This window comes from Dasypus novemcinctus, chromosome 23 (assembly GCF_030445035.2).
Source record: "Dasypus novemcinctus isolate mDasNov1 chromosome 23, mDasNov1.1.hap2, whole genome shotgun sequence".
Lineage (NCBI taxonomy): Eukaryota > Metazoa > Chordata > Mammalia > Cingulata > Dasypodidae > Dasypus > Dasypus novemcinctus.
Window position 1 is genome coordinate 8,298,893 of NC_080695.1, and position 22,933 is coordinate 8,321,825.

The 22,933-nt window shown below is 58.1% G+C and overlaps 1 long non-coding RNA gene across 1 annotated transcript; it reads left to right on the forward strand.

Moving 5' to 3' along the window:
* Window positions 1-17,462: 17,462 nt before the first annotated feature.
* Window positions 17,463-21,949, forward strand: LOC111763318 (uncharacterized). Its single transcript, XR_002796200.2, has 3 exons — window positions 17,463-17,707; window positions 20,317-20,397; window positions 21,327-21,949. It is a non-coding gene; the product is annotated as an uncharacterized lncRNA (long non-coding RNA).
* The last annotated feature ends 984 nt before the right edge of the window (window positions 21,950-22,933 follow it).

Consider the following 22,933-nt stretch of genomic DNA (forward strand, 5'->3'; position numbering starts at 1 on the left):
TAGTCGGGCGGCACACGTGCGCCCCATCCTGCCCCAGCACAGGCCGCCCGCACCCCGGGGCCAGCTCAGGTGCAGGGAGCACTCCCTGCCCGCACTTTCCTTCTGACTTCGACGCAGGTTCCCAGGAAACACTTGAATGACTGCGACAGGCGCCGTTTTCCCTCCCCTCACAGCCTCTTTTCTCTCTTGCGGAGAGGACGAGGACGGGGATGAGCTCTTTCTTCCAAAAGGCCTTTCCTGTCATTAATATGTTAACAAATGCTCTCAGGCAATGGTTGCTGTTGCCAGTTCGCTGCTGGCGTGGACTGCGGGCTGTTAGCCAAGGTTGTGTCTACTCCGCCGAAGTCCAGCCTCTCCTGCCAGGAGGCCTTGGCGTCCGGGCCCGCAGGCCCCCCGGGGCTCCATCTCCACGGCGGCAGTGACAGTGTCTCATGTTTGAATAATGCCTCTGCAGAGCGTTCCTAAATTCCTTCCTGCAAAGGAAACAGTGCAGGCTCCAGGGGGCCCCCAGCAGCAGCCCAGGGCCACCCCCGGCAAGAAGGGTGGGGAGAGGAGGAGGGGGTGGTGCAGGGGAGGGGGCCACCCCGCCGCCGGAGCGGCTGACCCGAGAAAAGCTTGAAGCAGATGGAGACGTTAATACAAAGGAAATCGATGGACTGAAAAATCAACGGTGTTGCTGAAAGGTCTTAGGAGATCAATATTCAAACAATTTGCAGGAGAATTGGGAAAAGGGGCAGATGAGTCAAAACATGTGCGATGGGGAAGACCAGCAATCCATGGGAAGGGAATGTATCAGCTAGCTATTGCTGTAGACTTGCTGCATAACAAACTATACCAAAACCCAGTGGTTTAAAGGAGCAATTATTTATTTTCACAGGCCTGCACAGGGTTGGCTGGTCTACAGTGGGCTCAGCTGGGCGGCTCTGGCCCCCGTGTCACTCCTTGGGCACATGGGCTGGCGTATTCTGCCCATGACAATGGCACAAGGATAAGAGAACAAATGCAAGTGCGCGAGTGCTCTGGAAGCCAGGCTCGGACCCGTGCACCACGCACCCTCCTTATTCTGTTGGACAAAGCAAGTGACATGGATGAACCCCAAGTCAAGGGGTGGGGAAATAGCCTCCTCTCCCGTAATGGGAATGCGGCAAAGCCACAGGGCAGAGGCAGGGGCACCGGGGGAGGTGGAGGCATGGGCCGATGACGCCCGTGGGCTGACTCTTCACCCAGTCTGCGAATAATCGTCGTGGACCCTCCAGGTGCTGCGCCAAGTCCTCATCCGCTTATCCACAAAGTGACCACGTACTCCACAAGTTTGTGAGTGCCCGAAGGAAGGGCGACTGGGAAGTACATCTTAAATTCTTCTAAAAATCTGAGCAAGGTCATTTTCCAGCAACCACTGGATTGTTTTTTTTTTTCTGAAGAGGAAAAAAATTAAAATGCTTTCAAAAAAAATTTTAATGTAAATCTGAGCAAGAATTTTGATGTAATACAATAGCGAACTTTTCTCAGTGTCTGAGCAGGACTTTACTTTCTAAAAAAAAATCTTGGTGTATATGGAAATTAGGGTTGGGGGAAATCAAGCTATTTTAAATGTAAATCTTCAAACTTTTTTCAGAAGAGGTTTTTAGGTCTTCTTCAGCTTATCAAACTCACATATTTCTCTGAGATTTTCCACTTAAAATATCCTGTCCCCTAATGGGCATTTTCTTTAAAAATGAGGTTTCAATTTTGGTGCCTCTCTGTGACGTCTCTTTGACTTTGCAGTTGCTTTCCAAGACCCATCGTGGCGCTGGCCAGTGGACTCTAATCCTAGATGTCACAAGTCTGGCAGGCAGGAGGTCTCGGTGGAAACTCAGTCTTTGCCCAGTCCACACTGGATACAACCCATTAGTACCAGAATCCTGACATGTCCCCCAAAATGCAACTCCAATAAGACCCCAGGCCCCGCATGGCTCTGTTCATTGTAGGGTCAGAGTGATAGAAACAATCCCTTAAATAATGCTGATTTAAAATAATTCCCATATTGATTTATTTTCCCTCTTGAAACATTCAAGGGGATAAAATTATAACCAATAACAGTCTTTCTAGGGAAGCGGATATGACTCAAGTGACAGAGCTTCCACCCACCATATGGGAGGACTTGGGCTCAGTCCCTGAGGGCCTCCTGGTGTAAAAGAAGAAGAGAAAGCATGCCCGTCCGGCAAGCCAATGCCTACGTGAGTGCCCGTGTGGTGAGCCAGTGCCCGTGCGAGTACCCACATGGCGAGCCAGGGCCCCGCACAACTGAGTCACACAAGATGATGATGCAAAAAAAAAGGGAGACAAGAGGAGAGTCAAGGTGAAGCGCAGCAGAGACCAGGAACTGAAACGGTGCAGTTGACAGCGAACCTCTCTCAGTATCAGAGATCCCCAAGATCGAATCCCAGTGAATCCTAGAGGAGAGAAAATGAGAAAAGACAACACGGACAGCAAAAACAGCAGGGCAGGAGGAGGGAAAGGGGAAAATAAAATAAAGAAATCTTTAAAAAAGCAATAACAGCCTTTCTAAATAAAAGCCTAAAAATCAATTAAAAGAAAAAAAAAACCAGCTTTTTCTTTTCCAGTCTGAAAACGAGTCCCCCGTTTCCTTGACCCTCACCCCAAATTCCCTCTCAACGCCCCGGGCCCTCTGCCTCCGTCTGCGGGCGCTGCTGTGACAACCCCACAGACCGGCTGGCTTCCAGGCAGGACTCGGTGCCTCCCCGGGCTGGAGGCTGCGAGCCCGGAGCCCAGGGACCGCTGGGCCAGGCTCTGTTCCGGAGCCGAGCGCCCTGGCGACGGCCTGCTGCGACCCTGGGGGCCAGCTGCCGCCTCCCTGCCCAGCACGCGGCCGCCTCCCCCGTCCGGCTTCCCGTAGCTGACAGCACCCAAATCCCCTCTGCTTCCAGGTGAGACGTCGGCGAGATGGGTGAAGGCCCGGCTGGCCTCACCTTCAGGAACGACTCCAAGATGGGGTCACGCCCACAGGCCTGGGGTTTGGACCCGATGGGGATTCACTCCCCGACAGTCTGCACTGGCAGTTCTTTCTTCCCCTCCCCGCCGGGCTCTCCGCCCACCCATCAGCAGTGCTGGGGACCCCAGGGGCTCCCTGAGGACGGGGCGCCTGTCACTGATGGTTTCACACACCTCCCCCCCTCTTCCATCCCGTCGAAATCCTAATGGGAAATCCTGTGGGAAAACGCTCCCCGCCTCGGAACATTTGTCAGCACCTACCGCGAGCCCCCAGCCAGTTGGGTGCTGTGGAGGAGCTGGGCGCCCCTCGCGGGGAATTTTGAACCAGGAAGCTCTGGGAGCAGGGACGCGTTCGGGAATGACACCCTGGTCTCGCGCATCATCTGGGAGATTTTCACGCGCCCCCCAATTTGCTCCCCCCTCGCTTTCCAGCCCCAGGCTGCTCCCTGTGTGACACAGAAGTGAGTCAGTAAACCAAGAGTTGTGCACAACAGTTTCGTTGGCTCCGCTTCAGCTGATCTTTGCTGCCGAGCCCCCCCCCAATGCTGCTCTTTAAATAGCACTTCCACGGGGCGCAAGCACGTAGGAGCGTCATTAGGAGGGAGAGGAGAACTGGGTCCAGTGGACAGGAGCATTTCCCAAAGCCCACCTCCCCCGCCCATTACCAAGTCCCTCCATGGGACCCGGCGCTCTCCCGTCCCGAGGCCGCGCTCGTTTTTCGGGCCCCTCGACTCCCCGGCCCATTCCTAAGCCTCAGCTGTCATCCCCCTGGATTGGCGAGGCAGGGTGGAGCCGGTCAGGGCTGCCGGCAGTCCTGTGGGCTCATTGTCCCTCCCTGGGAAGGTAAAGGGACAGCAGGGTGACACCTGTCTCGGCATGAGGCCTACTGGCCCCCAGAGAAACCCTCTGACCTGGTGACAGAAGATGAGAAGGGGCTTCGGGGGGACAGCTGGGGGACTGCCTTTGGACAACTGGTCTACCCAGACCCTTCCTCTGGCTGACAGCTAGAGCTTGGGGGTCCCTGTTGCTGGAGCCTGATTCCTGCATTTGCAGCTTCGGATGCGTTCCCTCGAAGGATCTGAGGAGAGCAGACAAAGGCTCGGGGTGGCCACGAGGCCAGTCAGCAGTGGTCAGAGGGCCGGGGGCTTCTCCGGGTCTGGGTGGGAGCAGCCTCCCCAAGGGCGGGGAGACAGAGTCTGCAGCTGCTTCATGCACCCGGGAGACAGACAGACTTCCAGGTAGACGCTGGCTCCGCACCCGGGCGACCACGGCCAGAACGCAAGGAGGAGCAGCAGAAACGGTTCTGAAGCCAGATCCCATGCAAGCAGGAGCTGCGCCTGCGCGCGCTTAGCTTCGCAGGACCTGAGAGTCTGACCTCCGGGCACCGCCGTACTCATCCGCTCCACTCCCCAGGGCAGCGCAGTGTGCTCCAGCAGGCCTTGGTTTGGGAAATGTCCGAGAGCATCTTATAACACACATGCCATGCCACGCCCCCGCCCTCCCTCCAGCCAGTGGACGAGCCCTGGACGGCCCCAGGGGCCGACTGACCACAGGCCATGCTGGTGGCAGGCGTGTTCTGTAAACACGGAATTAGAGACTGCTGCCCACTGCCCCAGGTGAGGACCCCTAACCCGGGATCAATCTCCACCACCCCAGGGTCCACAGCCTTGTGCTCTGAGTGCTTCTGCCTAAAGACTCTCATTTACTATAACCTGCTGATTCATCAAACACCCAGCCCACAGCCGCAGCTCTGTAGCTCACACCTGAACCAAGCTGATCTCACACAGATTTCCTCTGTAAGGCCAACGCTAGCCGGCTCCTCAGCACTATTCCTGAGGGCCGGTTAAGCCACAAGATCACCCACAAAAAAAGCACAGACATGTGAAAAGCACGGCACTGAGCAGCCTGTGGGAAGGGCCCTGGAGAGCTGAAACGAGAAGGTGAGGGTTGCTTCGTTCAACCTCACCTCGGCCCCTGAGTGTGTCAGGTGACAAATAGTTCACTGCTTTGCATATCTACGAATGACCACAGAAGTGCCCTGAGTTTTGATTTTGAGGTTACAAATAAACGCTGGAGAGTAGGCAAATTCACAAATATGAACTCCATGAAAAATGAGGTGTCGGCGAAACTTACGAGGCGGCCAGGGGGTCTGACGGGAGCAGCGACCTCGCTAGTTTCCACTCTTAACCTCACTCGATTCTGCTATTAAAAGGTACCTAGGTCCTCTCAGATGGGCAAATATTGACACTACCCAGGTTTGGAGACACATCTTGTCCTGGGGAGTCGTAGCGTAAACAGGTACAACCTCATGGGAAGGCAATCTGACAAGACCTATCAACATGTCCCTCAACTTGGAGTTTATTCTACAGACGTATTCACACAGGCACACAAAGCATAGCCTTTCCAGCATCTCAGAAATTAGCAAAAGAAGGAAAACAATCCCAATATATAGGAGCGTCCACTCTGAGGAATATTATGCAGTCATGAAAAAGAACGAGGACGTTCTTAATGCACTGATCAGGAACGATGTTGAAGATTTAAGTGAAAAAACGCCATAGTGACAGGAACAGGCATTGCTTCTGGAAAGAGACACAAGAACCACTGGCAGTCCCTGCCCCTGGGGAGGTGGGCGAGGCCTCAGGAGGAGGGTGGGGTGCAGGTAGACCAGACCTGGAGTCAGGCCACAGGCCACGAGCACGGACCATGGAGGACGGCCTCCACTTTAGGTTCCACTGCGTGATCAGGGTTTCCAGGACCACCCTCTCATCTGACCCACTGCCTAAAATTCAGGGAGTCCCACCACCTCTTTTGGTGAGATAATCCCTGGAACAGCTCTCAGAACTCAGGCGGACCCCTGCAGTTGGAGTCTTATAGCAAAAGGATTCCCGTCAGAAGGAGCCATAGGGGGAGGCAGGGCAGGGTCTGGGAGGCCTCCCCAAATGCGAAGCTTCGGAATCCCCTCCCCAGGGGGTCAGGATCCTCGGTGTCCATTTATGGGGTGACTGAGGGACTCAAAGCCCACGTGGTTGACCTGGAACTCAACTTCCAGGCCCCTCCCCAGGCCCAAAGCCCCAAGCCCCTATTCACATGGTTGGGCTGCACCCCAAGGCGCAGGTGCAGCCGGCCCACCTGGAGTCATCTCATTAGCATAATCTACCAGGTGTGGTCCTGGCCCCCCCAGAGTAACTCGGGAAATTCCACGGATGTGGTTTTGCCCCCCTGGAGCCTGGACAAAGCCTAGACTTCCTTTGTGGAGGCCAAACTCCTTCCTCCAGGGGGCGGCTTATGTCCCGCTATGTACCCCTTTGCATTGTTTGAGATTTTCACTACATAAGCATGGTACTTATTTTTCAATTTTTAAAAAGTTCCTGCATTCCAACAGTTCAAAAGCTGACTTTTGGTTTGCACAATTGGAAGATGAATCTGGTGATTTTTTGTTTGTTTGTTTTTTTAAGGACTTATTTATTTCTCTCCCCGCCCCATTGTCTGCTCTCTTGTCCATTTGCTATGTGTTCTTCTGTGTCCGCTTGCATTATCAGGCAGCACTGGGAAACTGTGTCTCTTTTTTGTTGTTGTGTCATCTTGCTGCATCAGCTCTCCCTGTGTGCGGCACTATTCCTGTGCAGACTATGCTTTTATCACGCTGGGTGGCTCTCCTTGCAGGGCGCACTCCTTGCATGTGGGGCACCCCTACATGGGGGCACCCCTGCATGCATGACAGGGCACTTCTTGTGCGCAGCAGCACTGCACATGGACCAGCTCACCACACAGGTCAGGAGGCCCTGGGTTTGAACCCTGGACCCTCCATGTGGTAGACAGATGCTCTACCAGTTGAGCTACATCCACTTCCCTTTTTTTTTTTTTTTAAGATTTATTTATTTCTCTCCCCTCCCCCCAACCCCAGTTGTCTGTTCTCTGTGTCTATTTGCTGCATCTTTGTCCGCTTCTGTTGTTGTCAGTGGCTGGGAATTTGTGTCTCTTTTTGTTGAGTCATCTTGTCATCTTGTTGTGTCAGCTCTCCGTTTGGGTGGCGCCATTCCTGGGCAGGCTGCACTTTCTTTTGCTCTGGGAGGCTCTCCTTAAGGGGTGCACTCCTTGCGCGTGGGGCTCCCCTACGCGGGGGACACCCCTGTGTGGCAGGGCACTCCTTGCGCGCATCAGCACTGCGCATGGGCCAGCTCCACACGGGTCAAGGAGGCCCGGGGCTTGAACCGCGGACCTCCCACGTGGTAGACGGATCCCTAACCACTGGGCCAAGTCTGCTTTCCCACTTCCCTTTTAAATGAAAAAGACGTTGCGGGCTGCCCGCTGCGGGAAGTGGGGAGTTGAGGGGGTTTAGGGGGCGTTCCTTGATGAGACGCCCCCACCTCTGTCCTGATGCGGCCTGACAGCGGCCCCCATGGCTCACCCCGGTCAGACACTGCCCAGGGCTGTGTCCATCGGATGTTCCGACATCAGCAATTCCCACGGTGCCATCTAGAATTGCCGGACCCATCCTGCTGGCCGCAGGCTCATGGACGCCCAGCACCAGCTCGAAAGAGGACGCTCGAGGGGCAGAACCATTGGCTTCCCCCCAGAGATGCCCCAGGGAGCAGGCTGACGTTCAGAGCTCTGCTTTTCTGTAATCTCATCGTTCCTGCTCTCAGGGAGGGGTAGAGGGCCACCCTTGCCATCCCCATGTGGCAGGGAAACCGAGGCAGGCGATTTAAGTGGCCTGGCCCGGGTTACTGGTGTTCGAGTGCGGGTTTCCACCCAGGCCTACAGCCGTGTGCACCTTCCACAGCGTTCTGAGTTTGAATTAAAATGTTGCTTTCACCTTTACCCTGCTACGGAACCTTCTCCGCAAAGCAGCCAGATGCTTGAAAAATGGAAGTCGCGCCACCCTGCTGCCCCTCAGTGCTCTTCCCTTCACCCAGAGCAAAGCCAGCATCCTCGGGGCGGGTGAGAGCGTACACGGCGGCTGCCCCCTCCGTTTGTCTGGCCTCCCCTCCTCTCTCTGACCGGCTCCTTCTGGCCCCCCGGCCCCTTGATGCTGCTCAACAAACAGGCTCCTGTCTCAGGCTTTGCAACTGCACTGCCCTCCCCGGGCCACCTGCCCCGGCCCATACCTCCTGCACGTCCATCTAATGTCGCTTGTCCGCAAGGCCCCCGGCCACCCATTAAGTGGGCAGCCCCAACCCCCCCGCAGTCCCTCTCCCCGTCCAGGGCACTGCCCAGCACCCCATCAGGGTGTCTCCTCCATGAAGACAGAGGTTTTGGCCTCTTGGGCGTCACTGTTCCACCAGCTCCCGGGGCTGCTGCAGCACCGTGTTTGCTGAAAGGGTGAGTGCGGCGCTCGCGGGACTCTAGGGAGGGGTCTCGGGGCGTCTCCGTGCGTCTGGGGACACTGTGTGAAAGCTGGTTGGGAAATTGGGCATCTGTGTCTTTTGGGGCGATTTTGTCCCCAGCTTCTCCTCTTGGGCTGTCTCTCCGTCTCTCGCACTCTGGGATTTTCTGGCTCGGTTGGTTTTAAAGTTACCTTTTAAAGGGGACAATGTCCCGGAGCTGCCAAGTCGCCGAACCAGTGGCTGCCGTCCCCTGTCCACGTCCACGGCCCCACGCGGGCTCCAGCCTGATCAGGCGCAGGCCCCAGGAAGCCGAGGCCCCTTGCTGGGATGGGAACCCCCCGCCACGCTGTGGGAGGTCGAGGCAGCACCGGCACAGCAGCCCCCTCCCATCCCGCCTCGGGAAGGCGCGCCACCGCTTCTGTTCTGCGTCTGGTGCCAAAATGTACGACACATGCCATATGCCCACTTATTTCCCAAGACCCTGGGATTCTTGACACATCGGCGGCGTTTGCACGGATAGGGAGGTGTGATCGTCGCCGGCGCCCGGAGCTCGTGCCAGGAGGCTCCGAGATGCTTCCCGGCCACATCAAACGCACACATATGGCGCTGAAGGTGTCACGATTCTAGACACATAGCATATGCCCTTGGAGCAGACGAGGCGCTAAATTAATTCTAAACGCCGGTTGTAGGTTTCTGGCTGAAACGCTCCCTTGCTGTAGAAATAGCTGTTGTGTTCTACATTTCCTGCGGGCCAGCTCTGCGGAAGCCCACATCCCTGATTCTGGCTTTATTTGTACAGCCTTGCACAGTCGTCAAAACAGCCCCGTCGCCGTACAGGGAAATGGGAAGAAATGATTCTGAGCCAAGCAAAGGAGCGTTGGCTGCGCTTAGCTCGGGGTTTTCCTGCCCTGTCGTACGGCTGGCGGCGTCCCAGGCTCCAAAGCTGCTCTTCCAGGACTTCCAGGAGTGGCATCGCCTTCTGGTTCCTTCCGTCCCTTCGCCAGGAGAGGCTGTGCCCGCCGAACCTGGCATCCGGGCGCCTCGCCCCGAGCCCTGCCCCTCGCTCCCCTGCCGCCTTGTGGGTTTGCTTTGTATTTATCTGGAACCCGGACGTAAATCTGGGGCCGCCTCTGTGGACCTGGAGCACGCCGGCCCTGGGGCCAGAACTCGCTAGAATCCTGGGCTGACGATGCCAAGGCGAGATGGAAAACGACTCCCCGGGTGGGCAGGAGGGAGCCATGGGGCCCCTGGGAGCCCAGCAGGTGCGGGCAGCCTGGCCTGAGTCTGGAGCCTCCTCTTCCCCGCCCCCCACCCCCAGCTCCAGTCTCAGCCTCTAATTTCCCCGCTCACCTTCCCCAGGACTGGCCCACCCAGGCACATCTGGTCCACACGGCTATTTTATGGTACCCCTAGGGGTCAGCACAGCCCTCGGGTGCTCAACTTGGCGAAGGAAAAGACTCTGCTTCCTCGGAGCAGATGCCGCTTCGCGCACAAGGGCGGAGTTTGGTGAGTGGAGGACAGGTGGGAAGATCAGCTCCTCTCAGCTGAGGAACTTTGTACAGCGCCCGACCTGCGCAACAGTCCAAGGCAGTTCTGGGGATGTGTTTCCCTTCCCATTAGTCTAGAAAACATACTTTGTACTTGCTACTTGTCCTTTGTGGCAGACAATATTTTCCAAAAAATGGCAGCAACAATGTAGTAGTTTGATATGGTTATAAATTCCAAAAACAGATATTGGATTATGCTTGCAATCTGATCTGTGCCTGGGCATGACTGAGTTATGATTAGGGCGTTCAGTCCCCGCCCCTTGGTGAGTGGGGACTCACAGATAAAAGGCGTGGCAAAGGACAGAGATGAGGGTTGCTGATGTTGGAGTTTTGATGTTGGAGTTTGACGCTGAAGCCTTAAGCTGGAGCCCTGGGAAGTAAGCTCACACAGGAAAGAGAAGCCACCCCAGGAAGGAAGGAATCTTGAAGCCAGAGTAAAGCAAGCCCCAGGAATGGAGGAACCCAGAAGCCTGAACCCTCGCAGACGTCGGCAGCCACCTTGCTCCAACACATGAGAATAGACTTTGGTGAGGGAAGTAACTGATGCTTTGTGGCCTGGTGTCTGTAAGCTCCTACCCCAAATAAACACCCTTTATAAAAACCAACTTATTTCTGGTATTTTGCATCGGCACCCCTTTGGCTGAATAATACAAACACTATCTCCTACATCACGTGATGGTCTTGCCGTGACACTCCACTCACGTGGCGGCGGGGTCTGTGCCCTAACCCCTCGAATCTGGGTGGCCTTGAGGCTACGGTGTGGATGACTCTACGTCACTTCCAAAGCCAGGTCCTAAAGGTGACCCAGCTTCCCTGGGCTGCCTTGGGATGCTCAGGCTTGGAATCCAGCCGTCACGCTGTGAGGAAGGCGGGTGCCCGAGCGGGGACCCCAGGGCAAGGGGCCATGTGACAGCCGCACCACCTGCTGGACGTGTGGGTGAAGGTGCTCCAGGCGTAGAGTCGTCCCGGCGGAGACCCCAGACTTTGTGCAGCAGATTTCCTCTGCTTTGTCCAGATTCCTGGCTCACTGAATCCACAGACTTGATAGAATATTCTTTCATGCCAGTGAGTTTGGATAGTTTTCTTTTTTCTTTTCTTCCCTTCCCTCTTCTCCTTCCCGCCTTTCTTCCCCTTTTATACAGCCAGGACAGCCTTCAAAACTTGGCTTCCTGAGCTTCCTCCGCCGGGAAGCCCTCCATGATGCCGAGTCAAATCATCCACCCTCTGGGGTCCCACCTCGCCCTGGCCAGGCAATCGCAGCCCTTTTCACTGTGCTTTATCTCATCAGTCCCCCCTTAAGCAACTCTGAGAGCCAGATCCAGCCAGCCCTTTACAGCAGAGGAAATGAAGCGTAGGCAGGGCAGGGGCACAGCCACCGCGTGGCAGGGCGGGGCCCCACAGCTGGGCCGACTGACCCCAAAGCCCCCTCCTGCCGGCTGGAAGGGCCACGCGAGCTGGTTCCGGAGCGGCTGCGCGAGGAGACACGCCAGTCCACGGGAACCCAGACCCCAGGGACAAGGCTGCACCCGGGGGGACAGAACGGGGGGAAGAAGGGCTCCTTGTTTGGGCGTAGGCTGGTCAGTAGGTCAAAGCCGGGCTGACGGTGCCTGGGTCAGCTGACCAGTGTCACTCAGGCCCTCCAGCCCACCCCGAAGGCCAGACCTCCTCAGCCACCAACGCCCACGCCTTCTGCTGGGGGTGGGGCATGAAACCGAATGTAAGACCTGCCGCTTTAACCATTTTCAAGCGGGCAATTCAGTGGCATCAGGTACAGTCACAGTGTTGTGCTGCCGTCACCACCGTCCATCACCGAAACTTTTTATCCCCCAAACAGAAACTGTCCCTGCCAGGCGCTGGCCCCCCCGCCGGCCCCTGCGCCCTCTTGGCTGCCGTCCGTCTCCACGACGCCCTCACACTGGGCCCTCACCTGGGCTGAGCCACGCAGAGCCCGCCCTCCGGTTCGTTTTTCCAGGTTCGTCCACGCGGACGTGGGCAGCAGCCCTTCCGTCCTTTGGGGGCTGGACAGCATTCGGGACATCCTGACCTTGAGCTGGAGCCCAGGGACGCTGGCCCTAACCTGGCGTCCACATGGGTTCTTGTCCTTTCTCACGCCATGGGCCCTGCAGCGTCTGAAGGCACGCACAGATAGTTCGCAAAAAAAGTGTCGAAATGCAGAAAATAAAACCCACAAGCGTGGCCCGTGCCGTGTTGGAGCCCTTCTGGAAGGGGCTCCTGGGTAGGGGTCCCTGGCGCAGGTGAAGCCCCTGGGGCCTCCTGAAGCTGGGTCCCCTCCGCCAGGTGCGGTGCCCCCATGGCTGCCAAGGAGGCGAGGGATTGACATGGACAGGCAGGACCTCCGCGAGCGAACAAGCGGCAAGAGGGCAGCCTTCCAGCCACACACACCTTCTGGAACCTTCTGGTCTCTCGAGGCAGCTGGCTCCGGGCTGAGTCCAGAGCTGGGGGGTGGAGGAAGGGGAGGTAGGCACAAATGGGGAGGGTCCGTGGCTGCCGTTTGCACAGGCAGGAGGCCTGGGTGCCTGTGAGACGGGCGCCTCTGCTTTCAGGCCTCCTTGGGGCCGCTGGCCTGGCCGGGCAGCGGAGGCGCTGAGCTGCTGCGGTGGCCGCAGGCTGGGAACGCTGGCGCCTGTGCAAGGGGCTCAGGCCTGCGGGGGGGGGGGGGGACGGCGACGTGGCCAGACCACCTCAGGCAAGGAAACCCTTTTTCCCTTTCGTGTACCGGCCCTGAGCCTCCCCAGTGGGGCTTGTGTTTTTTAGAAGTCATACAATTTGGTAACACATGGTAAAAAGTTTTCAGAAAGAACAGAGGAGAGAAAGTTAAAGTTCTGCTGTGAGGGGTTGAATCGTGCACCCTACACACACACACGTCGCCCCAGGTGCACTGACATCCCAATCCCTGGAACTTGATTTGGAAGCAGCGTCCTTACACATGGACGGGGCAAGGGCAGGTGGAGCGTACCCGTGTCCTTAAAAGACCAGGAGCTCGGCACACGACAGAGAGAAGACAGCCCCGTGGAGACGGGCAGAGGCGGTCATGCTGCGGCCAAGAAGCGCCACGGCGGCCGGCCACGCCGAGGGCCAGGACGGAGGCAAGGCGCGGGCTCGGCTGGCAGCCTCGGGGGACAGCGGCCGCCCCCTCTCGGGTCCAGGGCTCCGGGCCTCCGGAACTGGGAGACAGCAGATTTCTGCTGTGCTAAAAGCTTCCGCTTTGCTCTCCTTTGGCTGCCCCAGGAAACTGAGGCACCCCCTCTATCCCACCTCCCCGCTTTCCCGCACAGATATGCCCACCGTTAACCTTCAGTCGACTCCTTGAGGGTCTTTCTTTCTATGAATTTGTACATACACACGTATATCTACATTCAGTTTAAGAGTCTGCATAAATGTAACTATACTATTTACAGTCTTTTGTGACTTGCCTTTTTCACTGAACTTTTATTTATTGTCCTGGGCCTTTTCCGGGTTCACACATACGGCAATCGAGCTCGTGCTACCTGGTTTTTCCGTGGTAAGACTGTATCGTGATTTATCCAACCGCGTCCACCCTGGAAGCACACCGGCCTGTCTCCAGTTTCCCGCTGCCAACATTGCTCCGAACAGACACCTTTCTTCTGCCTTCTTTGCATATATGTGCACGTGTTTCTACCAAACAGGTGGGCTGGAATCGCTAGAGTGAGGGGCATGTGCATTTAAATTTGTGTAGATCCTCTCAAACTGCTGTCCCCAAACGTGTGCCAGGTAATGCTCCCCCGCCTGTACTGGAGGGCCCCTAGCCCCACCCTCAGCTTCCGTGCACTCAGTCTTTTCGCTCCTCACCCGTTTAAATCACTGTTACGGCGAGGGGCGTTTCCTTACGTGAGTGCTTCGGCCGAGCATATTTTCATACATTCGTTGGCCGGTCATACTTCACCTGTGAACTGCCTATTCCTGTCGGTGTTAATTAGGATGCTTTGGGGAGCAAGAGACGGAAAGCCTTGACTCACCCGGCTTAGGACGTAAAGAATTCAGATTATTAAGAGAAGTGCAGGTCACAAAAGGACAAATACTGTATGACTTCACTTACACGAAGTGCCTAGAAAAAGCAAATTCGTAGACGAAAAGTCGATTCGGGGCTGCCAGGGCCCGGGGGACAGGGAACGGGGCACTTCTGCCCAGTGGGGACGCCACTCCTGTTGGAAACGTTTTGGTCACGGAAGTGGCGATGGCTGCCCGACATGGCGAATGTAATCAAAGCCGCTGAGTCGTACACTTAGAAACGGTTAAAACGAGGTATTTTGTGGTATGCATATATAGTACCACGATAAAAAATTTTTAATGAAAAGAAATGCAGATGAGCACCGGCTCCAGGCGTGACCCAGCAGCTCGAGTTGTCCCTGCTGCGCCGCGTTCTGGCCGCCCTGCCTGCCCCTGAGCCCGCAGCGGCCGCAGGCGCCGCCCTCTCGCAGTGGTGCACGCAGGCAGGGAAGCGGGGGCCCTCCGGGTGTCTTTCTAACGCTGGGGAAGCCCTTTCCTCGGCCTCCTCTTAGATTCCTGGGGCGCCGTACTGGAAACACGGGCGGGGGGCTTCAACGACCACCCAGCCGTCCATCGCCGCCCTGAGGCCGGAAGCCCGAGGCCAGGGGCGCTGGGCTGGGGAGGCCACCCTAGGGTCCTGGGCCTGTGGGTGCGCCCTCCAGCCTGTCCTCAGGTGTGTCACTTCCTCTCGTAAGGACACCAGTCATCCTGGGTTAATTGCCTCGTTCAGGTTAACTAATTCCACCTGCGGAACCCTGGTTCCAAAATGTTCACATTCTGAGTCACCGGGAGACAGGACCGAATTCAACCCCAAACCCTGCCCTTCCCTCTCCCCACCGCCCTCCCCCCGCCCCGCAGACACGCCCATGGCGCACCTGCCCGCAGCCCAGCCCACCTGGGGGTCCCGGGGGGAGGGGAACAGGCCCTGCGCTGGGTTGCCAAAACTCCAAATTCCCCCGTGCCCTGGACGGGGCCTCTCCCCTGAAGCTCAAGATCATCTGGAGGGGGTGGGGGCAGAGACGGGGGTCCCCGGGGAAGGGGGAGGAGGAAGGGCCCTTGCAGTAGGCAACCAGCATGGGCTCCGAGAGCCGGCCGCCCTTCTCCGTTGAGTTTGCCTCTTCCCTCTGCTTCGTCAGAGCCCTTGGCGCCGGGAGAGGGATCCTGCTTCCTGGCAGAACAGGGCTCCGTACTTGGCTGGTCTGTTGCCTTCCTCTGAGGGGCTGGAGTTCATCTGGAAGGCTCCTCTCTCGCCCCCAATCTTGACTTCACGCCTGACGCACGTGCTTCTTTCTTGCTGAAATACTAACACAAAACCAGAGCTGGCTGGGCAGAGCCGCGTCTTTGCCTTGGGCCTTTCACGGCAGAAGGATGGAGCCAGGCAGAGGCAGCGGCCGGGCAGGGGCCTGCGGGGCGGCAGCGGGGGGTGGAGGCAGGCAGACCCCCGGGCCCCCGAGCCGTGCCAGGCACCGCCACCCGCTGAGGACCGGAGCGGGAAGGAAACCCCCTGGCCTGCGCCTGCGCCCCATGCAGCAGGAGGCAAAGTTGGTGCCCAGGTGCACCCAGGAGGCGCGGGCCTGCGGCGGGCATGCTGGGCACCGAGCGTGCCTCGGCAGGGAGATCAGTGCCCGGCTGTGGCCGGAGGGGCTCTCGACCCCCGTCCTGGGGCTCCCGGCCTCCTTCCACACCCCTGGGACGTCGACAGAGTCCTCGAGGTGCACGGGAGAGTGAAGGGAGCTCCGTCCCTCGCTCAGCTTCCTTAGAGCCCAGGTGAGCAAGAGGACTGCCGTGTAATGGGGAGTCCCCTGGGACCCCAGAACCCTCTCGTCAATGCCCGGCCACCTCTGGACAGAGGCCTCACCTCTCCCAGCTGGGCTGGTGAATCAAGCAGCTCAGGTGTGTGCTAATCCTGAGGCTCCAGACGCACAGGTAGAGTCACTGCAACAACCCTGTGGGCTTAGCGCCATCGCTGCCCCATCTTCAGCTGGGGAAACTGAGGCAGGGTGGTTACGGAGCCACCCAGCTCTGTGGTTTTCTTCTAGCTCCTATTTGTAGAAGGCAGAAGCCTTTTTGCCCCAACCCAAGCAGGCCGTGGCTGGGAACCTATTTTCCATTGGCACAAGGGTTTTCTTTCTTTCTTTCTTGTTTTTAAAGATTCATTTTATTTATTTATTCCCCCCACCCCTCATTGTTTGTGGCCGCTGTCTGCTCTCTGTGTCCATCTGCTGTGTGCTCTCTGTGTCTGTTCATCTTCTTTTTAGGAGGCACCAGAAACCAAACTCAGGACCTCCCACATGGAAGGGAGACACTCAATCACTCGAGCCACCTCTACTTTCTGCTTGTTGTGTCTCCTTATTGCATCATCTTGTTGTGTCAGCTCGCTGCACCGGCTCGCTCTCTTGTTTATCTTCTTTAGGAGGCACCGGGAACCGAACCTGGGACCTCCCATGTGATGGGCAGGCGCCCAACTGCTTGAGCCACACCTGCTTCCCCACACAGGTTTTCTGAGGTCAAGATTGTAGTAATCAAATCTTGGCATGGGAAGGATGTCATGAGGAGGGTCTGGGGAAAGAGGAGGAAATGCCCTCATCAGATGCCCCCAGAGGCTGGGGGTGACACGTGGGACACCCCACAGACAGGCCACAGGATGGGGGTGGGGCCCGGTTCCAGCACAGGGAGGGGCAGGCACAGCAGACGGTGTGGCCCCTCGGCCGGGGTCGCCCCCCTGCTGCTATGTGTCCTTGCTCACGTCTGCCCGTCAGCATTTGAACCCCCACGTGCCCACACATTGCTGTAAACGCTGCTGAAGAGGTGCCAGCTCGGGGAGAAAGTGCTTCGCCGGCGCCGCCAGCTACGCTTCCACTGGGGCACCCACAAACGCCCAGGATGGAGGCAGGACCGTGGGGAGTCCGTACCTGGCGGGAGGTGCCCTTTTCTGCAGGAAGAAGCCACGGCTTTCGCCAGCCTCCGGGGCACCCCCAGGAGGCTGGAACACGTCCCAGGCGGCTGTCCTTCTCCCAGACGGGCGGTGGGTCAGGCTGGGTCCCCTCGTCTGGGGGCTGGGTGGTGTGGTAGCAGCAGCAGAAGGGTTTTGGGGTTAAAGTACCATCCTGGGAGCGGATGTGGCTCATCCCCCGTACCTCAAAAAAATTAATGTTTTTTAAAATTACCCTTCAAATTCCTGGCTCCACCCCTGTGTGATTTCAGGCTTGTTTCCCACCCTCTCTGAACCTGGTGTCCCATTTATAAAAATGTCAGCACCAGCAGCTCCTCCCAGGCTGGGCGCGGGGCACAAATGAAGCTCCGTCCTCCAAGCACCTGGCGGGCAGCTGCACCTCGGGGGAAGGCTCTCTGCTCTTTCCAGAGCCTGGCTTCCCGGCCCGGGGACTCTGTGTGTCTTTGATTTTTGCACACGCCACCCTCTTGCCGACGTCACTGCAGCCCACGCCGCCACCAGGCTGCGGAAGGCAGGGAGGAGGCCTTGGTTAATTGTGCAATCCTCGAGCAGCCGCGGTTCACTGTAGGGGAGGAAGAGGCTGGAAGGATGAGCTCACCCTGGCTGCGATTTCACATAGTCCTGACGCGCCTGTCCTCCGCCGACCCCGCCACCCCGCTCATAAACCATCTAATGTCTGGCGCCCGAGCCGCGTAGTGCAGCCGCTGAACGCCAACATCTGGGGGCCTCTCGCAGGACGGGGACTCCACGCCCAAGGAGAACATCAAGTCAGGGAGGCCACAGGCACGATGGCCCCCCTGGCCCCGTGCCGGCTGACAGCAGCCGCCCCCGATGGCTCCCATCTGCTTCTGGCCCCGGAGGTGAGCGGAGCGCCCGCGGGACCCAGCCCGTCCGCCCCCTCGTGCCAGCGCCAGAGCCCTCCCACGGCCCACAGGGTCCTGCCGCGTCTTCTTTATGGCTCCACCTTGGTTAACTTGAAGCGTCACAGTTTTCCTGTGATAAACTAGGCCCTATCGATGGCAACGGGCACTCTGAAATCACAGCGTGTCATGGTTATGAAGCTAAACGTTTATTTATCTCAGACAGGTGCCTGGTTCTTAATTCACTTTTTTTTTAGAAATTTCTCTCCCCACCCCCACCATTGTCTGCTCTCTGTGTCCATTTGCTGTGTGTTCTTCTGTGTCTGCCTGTATTATTGTCAGCGGCATCCGGAATCTATGTCTCTTTTTGTTGCGTCATCTTGTTGTGTCATTTCTCCGTGTGTGCGGCACCATTCCTGGGCAGGCTGCGCTTTCCTTCGCGCTGGGCGGCTCTCCTTACGGGTGCACTCCTTGCGCGTGGGGCTCCCCTACGCGGGGGACACCCCTGTGTGGCAGGGCACTCCTTGCGCGCATCAGGACTGTGCATGGGCCAGCTGCACACGGTCAAGGAGGCCCGGGGTTTGAACCTTGGACCTCCCATGTGGTAGGCGGACGCTCTATCAGCTGAGCCAAATCCACTCTCTGGTTCTTAATTCAAATTGGAAGATCAAGGCCCTGGGGGCAGAGAAGGTACGCCCACCAGGGCTCCCCGCCAAACCCCTGCCCCCTAAGGGCACTGCACGCCTGGTTCTGGCCAGTGCGTGGTGAGCAGGGGTGCACGTGCCACGTTGGGCGGAAGGATTTAAGAGTTGGCACAGATGTTCTCTTCTCCCGCCACAGCAATTGGGGAGGCTGCGTGTAGAGACGGAGTCACGTGGGTCCCCGAGTCACCGCTTGGGAGATCTGTGCGACCCCCACTGGATTTCAGGAGGAAGGGATGAACCTTGGTATGTCAAGCCACAGAGGCTGGGGTGGGTTTACCACCACTGTGTCCCTCACCGAAGCAATATGAGGCTCAAGGGACAAGGAGAAGTACGGGCCCGGGATACCGAGCTGAGTTCAGCACCGGGACAGCGTCTGCGAAGTTCCTTCCTTCATTCACGCGGTCACCCAATGCTCCCTGCACCCCAGTGAGCCCTGGACCCGCCCTCACCCAGCCTCGGTCTTGAGAGAAAGAGAGACACACAGAAGGCAGAGGTAGCAGAGGGTGCAGGAGGCTCGGCAGAGGCCAGGCCTGCTGTGGGCCGTCAGCGGAGGGGCGATGGCTTGGCCAGAGGAGTCGGGGAAGGCTTCTGGGAGGAAGGGGCATTGGAGACGGGTCTTGCGGGGATTCTGTAGGAGTTCCCTGCGCAGAGGCAATGGACAAGGACGTGCCAGGTGGAGCAGGATCACCCATCAGGGCGTGTTTGGGCTCCCACCACTGGTTCAGCCGGGCTGCTGGGTGGCTTAGAACAACAGAAACGTGCCTTCTCGAAGGCCGGGGGCCAGAAGTCCAAAGCCGCGGTGCCAGCAGGGCTGCGCCCCCTGGAAGGCTGGGGGAGTCCTCCTGCCTCTCGCAGCTCCCGGGGGTGCCGGGTGGCCTCGGCGCTCCTTGCCTGTGGGTGCCTCACCCCGGACTCGGCCTCCGCCTTCACTCTGGTCTGTGTCCAAATGTCCCTCCTCTGGAAGGGCGCTGGTCTAGTGGACCAGGTCTCGTCTGCACCAATTACACCTGCAAAGTCCCCGGCCCAAATAAGGCCCCGTTCTCGCACCGTGGGTTGGGCCTGGGGGGCGTGATTCACCCCCAGCAGGCTGGAGCCGGGTCGTCTGGCTCAGAGTCGTGGCTGCAGGGCGAGGCGGTGAGAGCCCAGAAGGCTCTGAGAGCAGCCGCAAGGGCTTGGCTTCCCCTGCAGGGCGCTGACGGTCCTGGACAACTGACGGACCGGGGGGGCCTTCCGAGGCTGGCAAGCGCAGCCCTTTCTTCTGCCCTCTCCCGTTGCGTGGTTTCTCCCTCTCTGTTTTCAGTGTTCATCTGGCCCTTCTCAAAGGCACTGATGCTAAATATTCTCCTTCCTGGGCCCATTGCAGACATCACCAATCAACCCTCATTCTTCGCACCGGCACCCGCATTCAGCCTCAGGAGCTTTCTGAACACAGAGCTTCGGGCAACTACTACAAAAGAGGTCCAGGTTACCGTGCATAGCGAAGGATGTTAAGAGGTTAAGGAACCAGTGCTCTTTTCTAGGAATACTTTTTTTAAAAAAGTATCTAGTGGGAGTGGGCAAATTTTAATCCAAAGAATGGCTAGTGGTGGAGTTTTAGTCAGCAGAAGTCTTCGGAAGGGAAATCCTTGTGACACCCTCAAATCAGACAGACCTCACCCGTATGGAGCTTGCCCTGGGCAGGGATCTGGGGAAACTTTTTAAAGATTTTCTTGCTTTCCTGCCTCCATTGCCATCCAAAATGTGTCTTCTGTTGACTTTCTAGGCCAAAGGTGGAGAAGGCAGTTTCCATGGTGAGCCCCTCCCAGTACCCCCGTACCCCCACAATGCCCATATCAAGCAGGCAAAGGACAGGATCTCACTTAATGTTTGTTGATTGACTCTTTGCTGTTTTTATCTACCCCCCAGGGAAGTGATGTGGAAACTATGCCCGTCCGTTGCTGAAACTCACTGATTACCAAGGAGCTGGGGCGCCGCCAGCCCGGCCTGGTGAGATGTGTTCTTCCACCCATGTAAACTGCCACGCGTGCCGCCCCTCGCTCCCTTGGTGACACACCCGCGCGTGCGTCCGTCTCCCGCGCTGGCTCCGTGGGGACGGGAGCCTGGTCGCCTCCTTGCTCAGCTCTGCCTCCCAGGCCCCACGCACAGAAAGCTCCGCGTGACCGAAGCGGGACTCTTAGCCCACACGATCAGGTGGTCTAGGGGGCAGGGCCCGCCCTGCGCACGCTTCCCTGGAGAAGCGGGCTCCCCTGGAGACACCCCAGTGTGTCCAGCCCGCGCGCCCAGGCCCGCCTCTGCAGCTGCGCTTCACAGTGAAGGTGCTGGAGCTCCCCGGAAAGCGGGCGCCTGGAGAGCCAAAGCCCTCCTCCTCGCACGCCCTTTCTCTGGGTTGCCAGGAACAGCGCTGAGCCAGGCCACAAACTCAGGCAGTCATTTAACGGGAGGTCCCGGTGGCAATGTCAGGAGGCTCCTCCTGCGCGCTCTGGCCCCTTCTCGCTGCGGCCGGTCAGGGGCCCAGAGTGTTTGTAGTGGAGCAGGGCGGGAGGGATCACACGTGCCAGCGTGCCGAGGCCAGGCTGGACGGCAGCGGTCCCTGGCCGGGGGGCTGGAGGCAGAGCAGGAGCCCTCGGCGGGGAGCCCTGGGGCTGTGCGTCTTGGCCGCCAAGTCACTGACCGCTTCCCTCCTGGTGCCCAGAGCAAGGCGCTGTGCATGGGGGCCCTGCTCGCGGCCCAGCCTGCTCCCTCCTCCCTGGATCGGGCTGCCCCCGGTGCTCCCCTGCCTCCCTCCCACACACGTGCCTACTCCCTCACCTACCCAATCTGGGGGCCAAGGGCGAAAGACCGCGGGGCCTCCCAGAGGACCCCACGGGGCCCTGAGTCTCTGCGTTTCCCCAGTCTCTTATCTTCCTGTTATGCAGATTGGGTGAACTCTGCTGCTCTGTCCTTGAGTTGACTGACGCTGTCCTGTCATCGCTGAGCTGGGCGAAGCTTTCCTGAGCTCGTTTGCTGGGTCACGTCCAGGCTCTGGTAGGTGCAGCCCGGGCGGGATGGACTCTGGCATCCAGGCAGACCGTTCTCTGCCCTCGCCTCTGTTTATTTATCTGTAAAATGGGGAATGATAATATGGACCCATCTCCTTTACAGAGCTGTTTTGAGAATCACTAAGATGTGTGTGTGTATAAAAGCACACTGGAGGTGGAGGACTTGGGCCAGTGGTTAGGGCGTCCGTCTACCACATGGGAGGTCTGTGGTTCAAACCCCGGGCCTCCTTGACCCGTGTGGAGCTGGCCCAGGTGCAGTGCTGATGTGCGCAAGGAGTACCTGCCATGCAGGGGTGTCCCCCGCGTAACGCAAGGAGTGCGCCCTGTAAGGAGAGCCGCCCAGCACGAAAGAAAGTGCAGCCTGCCCAGGAATGGTGCTGCACACACGGAGAGCTGACACAACAAGATGACTTAAAAAAGAAACACAGATTCCCGTGCCGCTGACAACAACAGAAGCAGACAAAGAAGAACAGGCAGCAAATAGACACAGAGAACAGACAACAGGGGTGGGGGGGAAGGGGAGAGAAATAAAAAACTTCTTAAAAAAAAACCACACACTGGAAAATGTTGTGCCGATCGAGGTGATTATTATAATGACCGTATTTCGGAGCGAGAGTCTGGCAAGAAGTAGCCTGAGAAGAGCCTGGAAGGGAGGGAGGCCCCTCCACATTCACCCAGATATGAGCTCGGTGGGAACAAACGTGGCCGCCTGCGGCCTTCTGGTGCCTATTTCCTGTTTCTTTTTGAGTCTGTGGTGACCCTCCCTTGATGAGCAATAACCCTGGACAAAGCTGGAGGGAAAACTGAGATTAGGGTCATGGCAAGGAGAGTGCAGTAAAGCGCTTTACAGGCCTAATAAACCAGGGTGACTGAGTGGGATTGCGGTGCGGCAGGGGCAGTGTCTGCCTCCGTTTCCAAGAACACATCACAGAAGGAAAGAGTGCTGGACCAGGGAGGGAAGGGGCAGATGGCACAGGGACCCCTTCAGAATGGTCAGGCGTGGCCCTTCCTTGCTCGGGGGCCGTGGGGGAGGACTGGCAGTCAGACTGACCCCGGCTGACCAAGGGGGGTGGCAGGGGTCTCACGTGCCGCTGGCCTCCACGTCCAGGCAGGCGAAGGACTCTGGGATCAGGCTTCCTGATTTCAAGTCTCGTACAACTGGGATCTTGGCCAAGCCCCTTCATTCCTCTGAGCCTCAGTTTCTCCTTCTGTAAGATGAAGCTGGTAAAGGTGTCAACTCCACAGAGTGGTCTGAGGGTCAAAGGTGATAGCGAGTGTGGCGCAGCCAGCCTGCCCACAGCAGGTGGTTGACGTAGTCGCTTCCCTCCTGGCCCTGGGACGGGAGTTTCTGTCCTCCGTCTAGCCAGGCGCTAGCTGTTGGGGGCACCTCTTCAACTGTTCACACTCTCTGCCCCCACTTCCTCCACTGGTGGCCCAGAGTTGGGCAGGGCAAGCCGAGACCACGTGCGCGGGCAGCACGACTG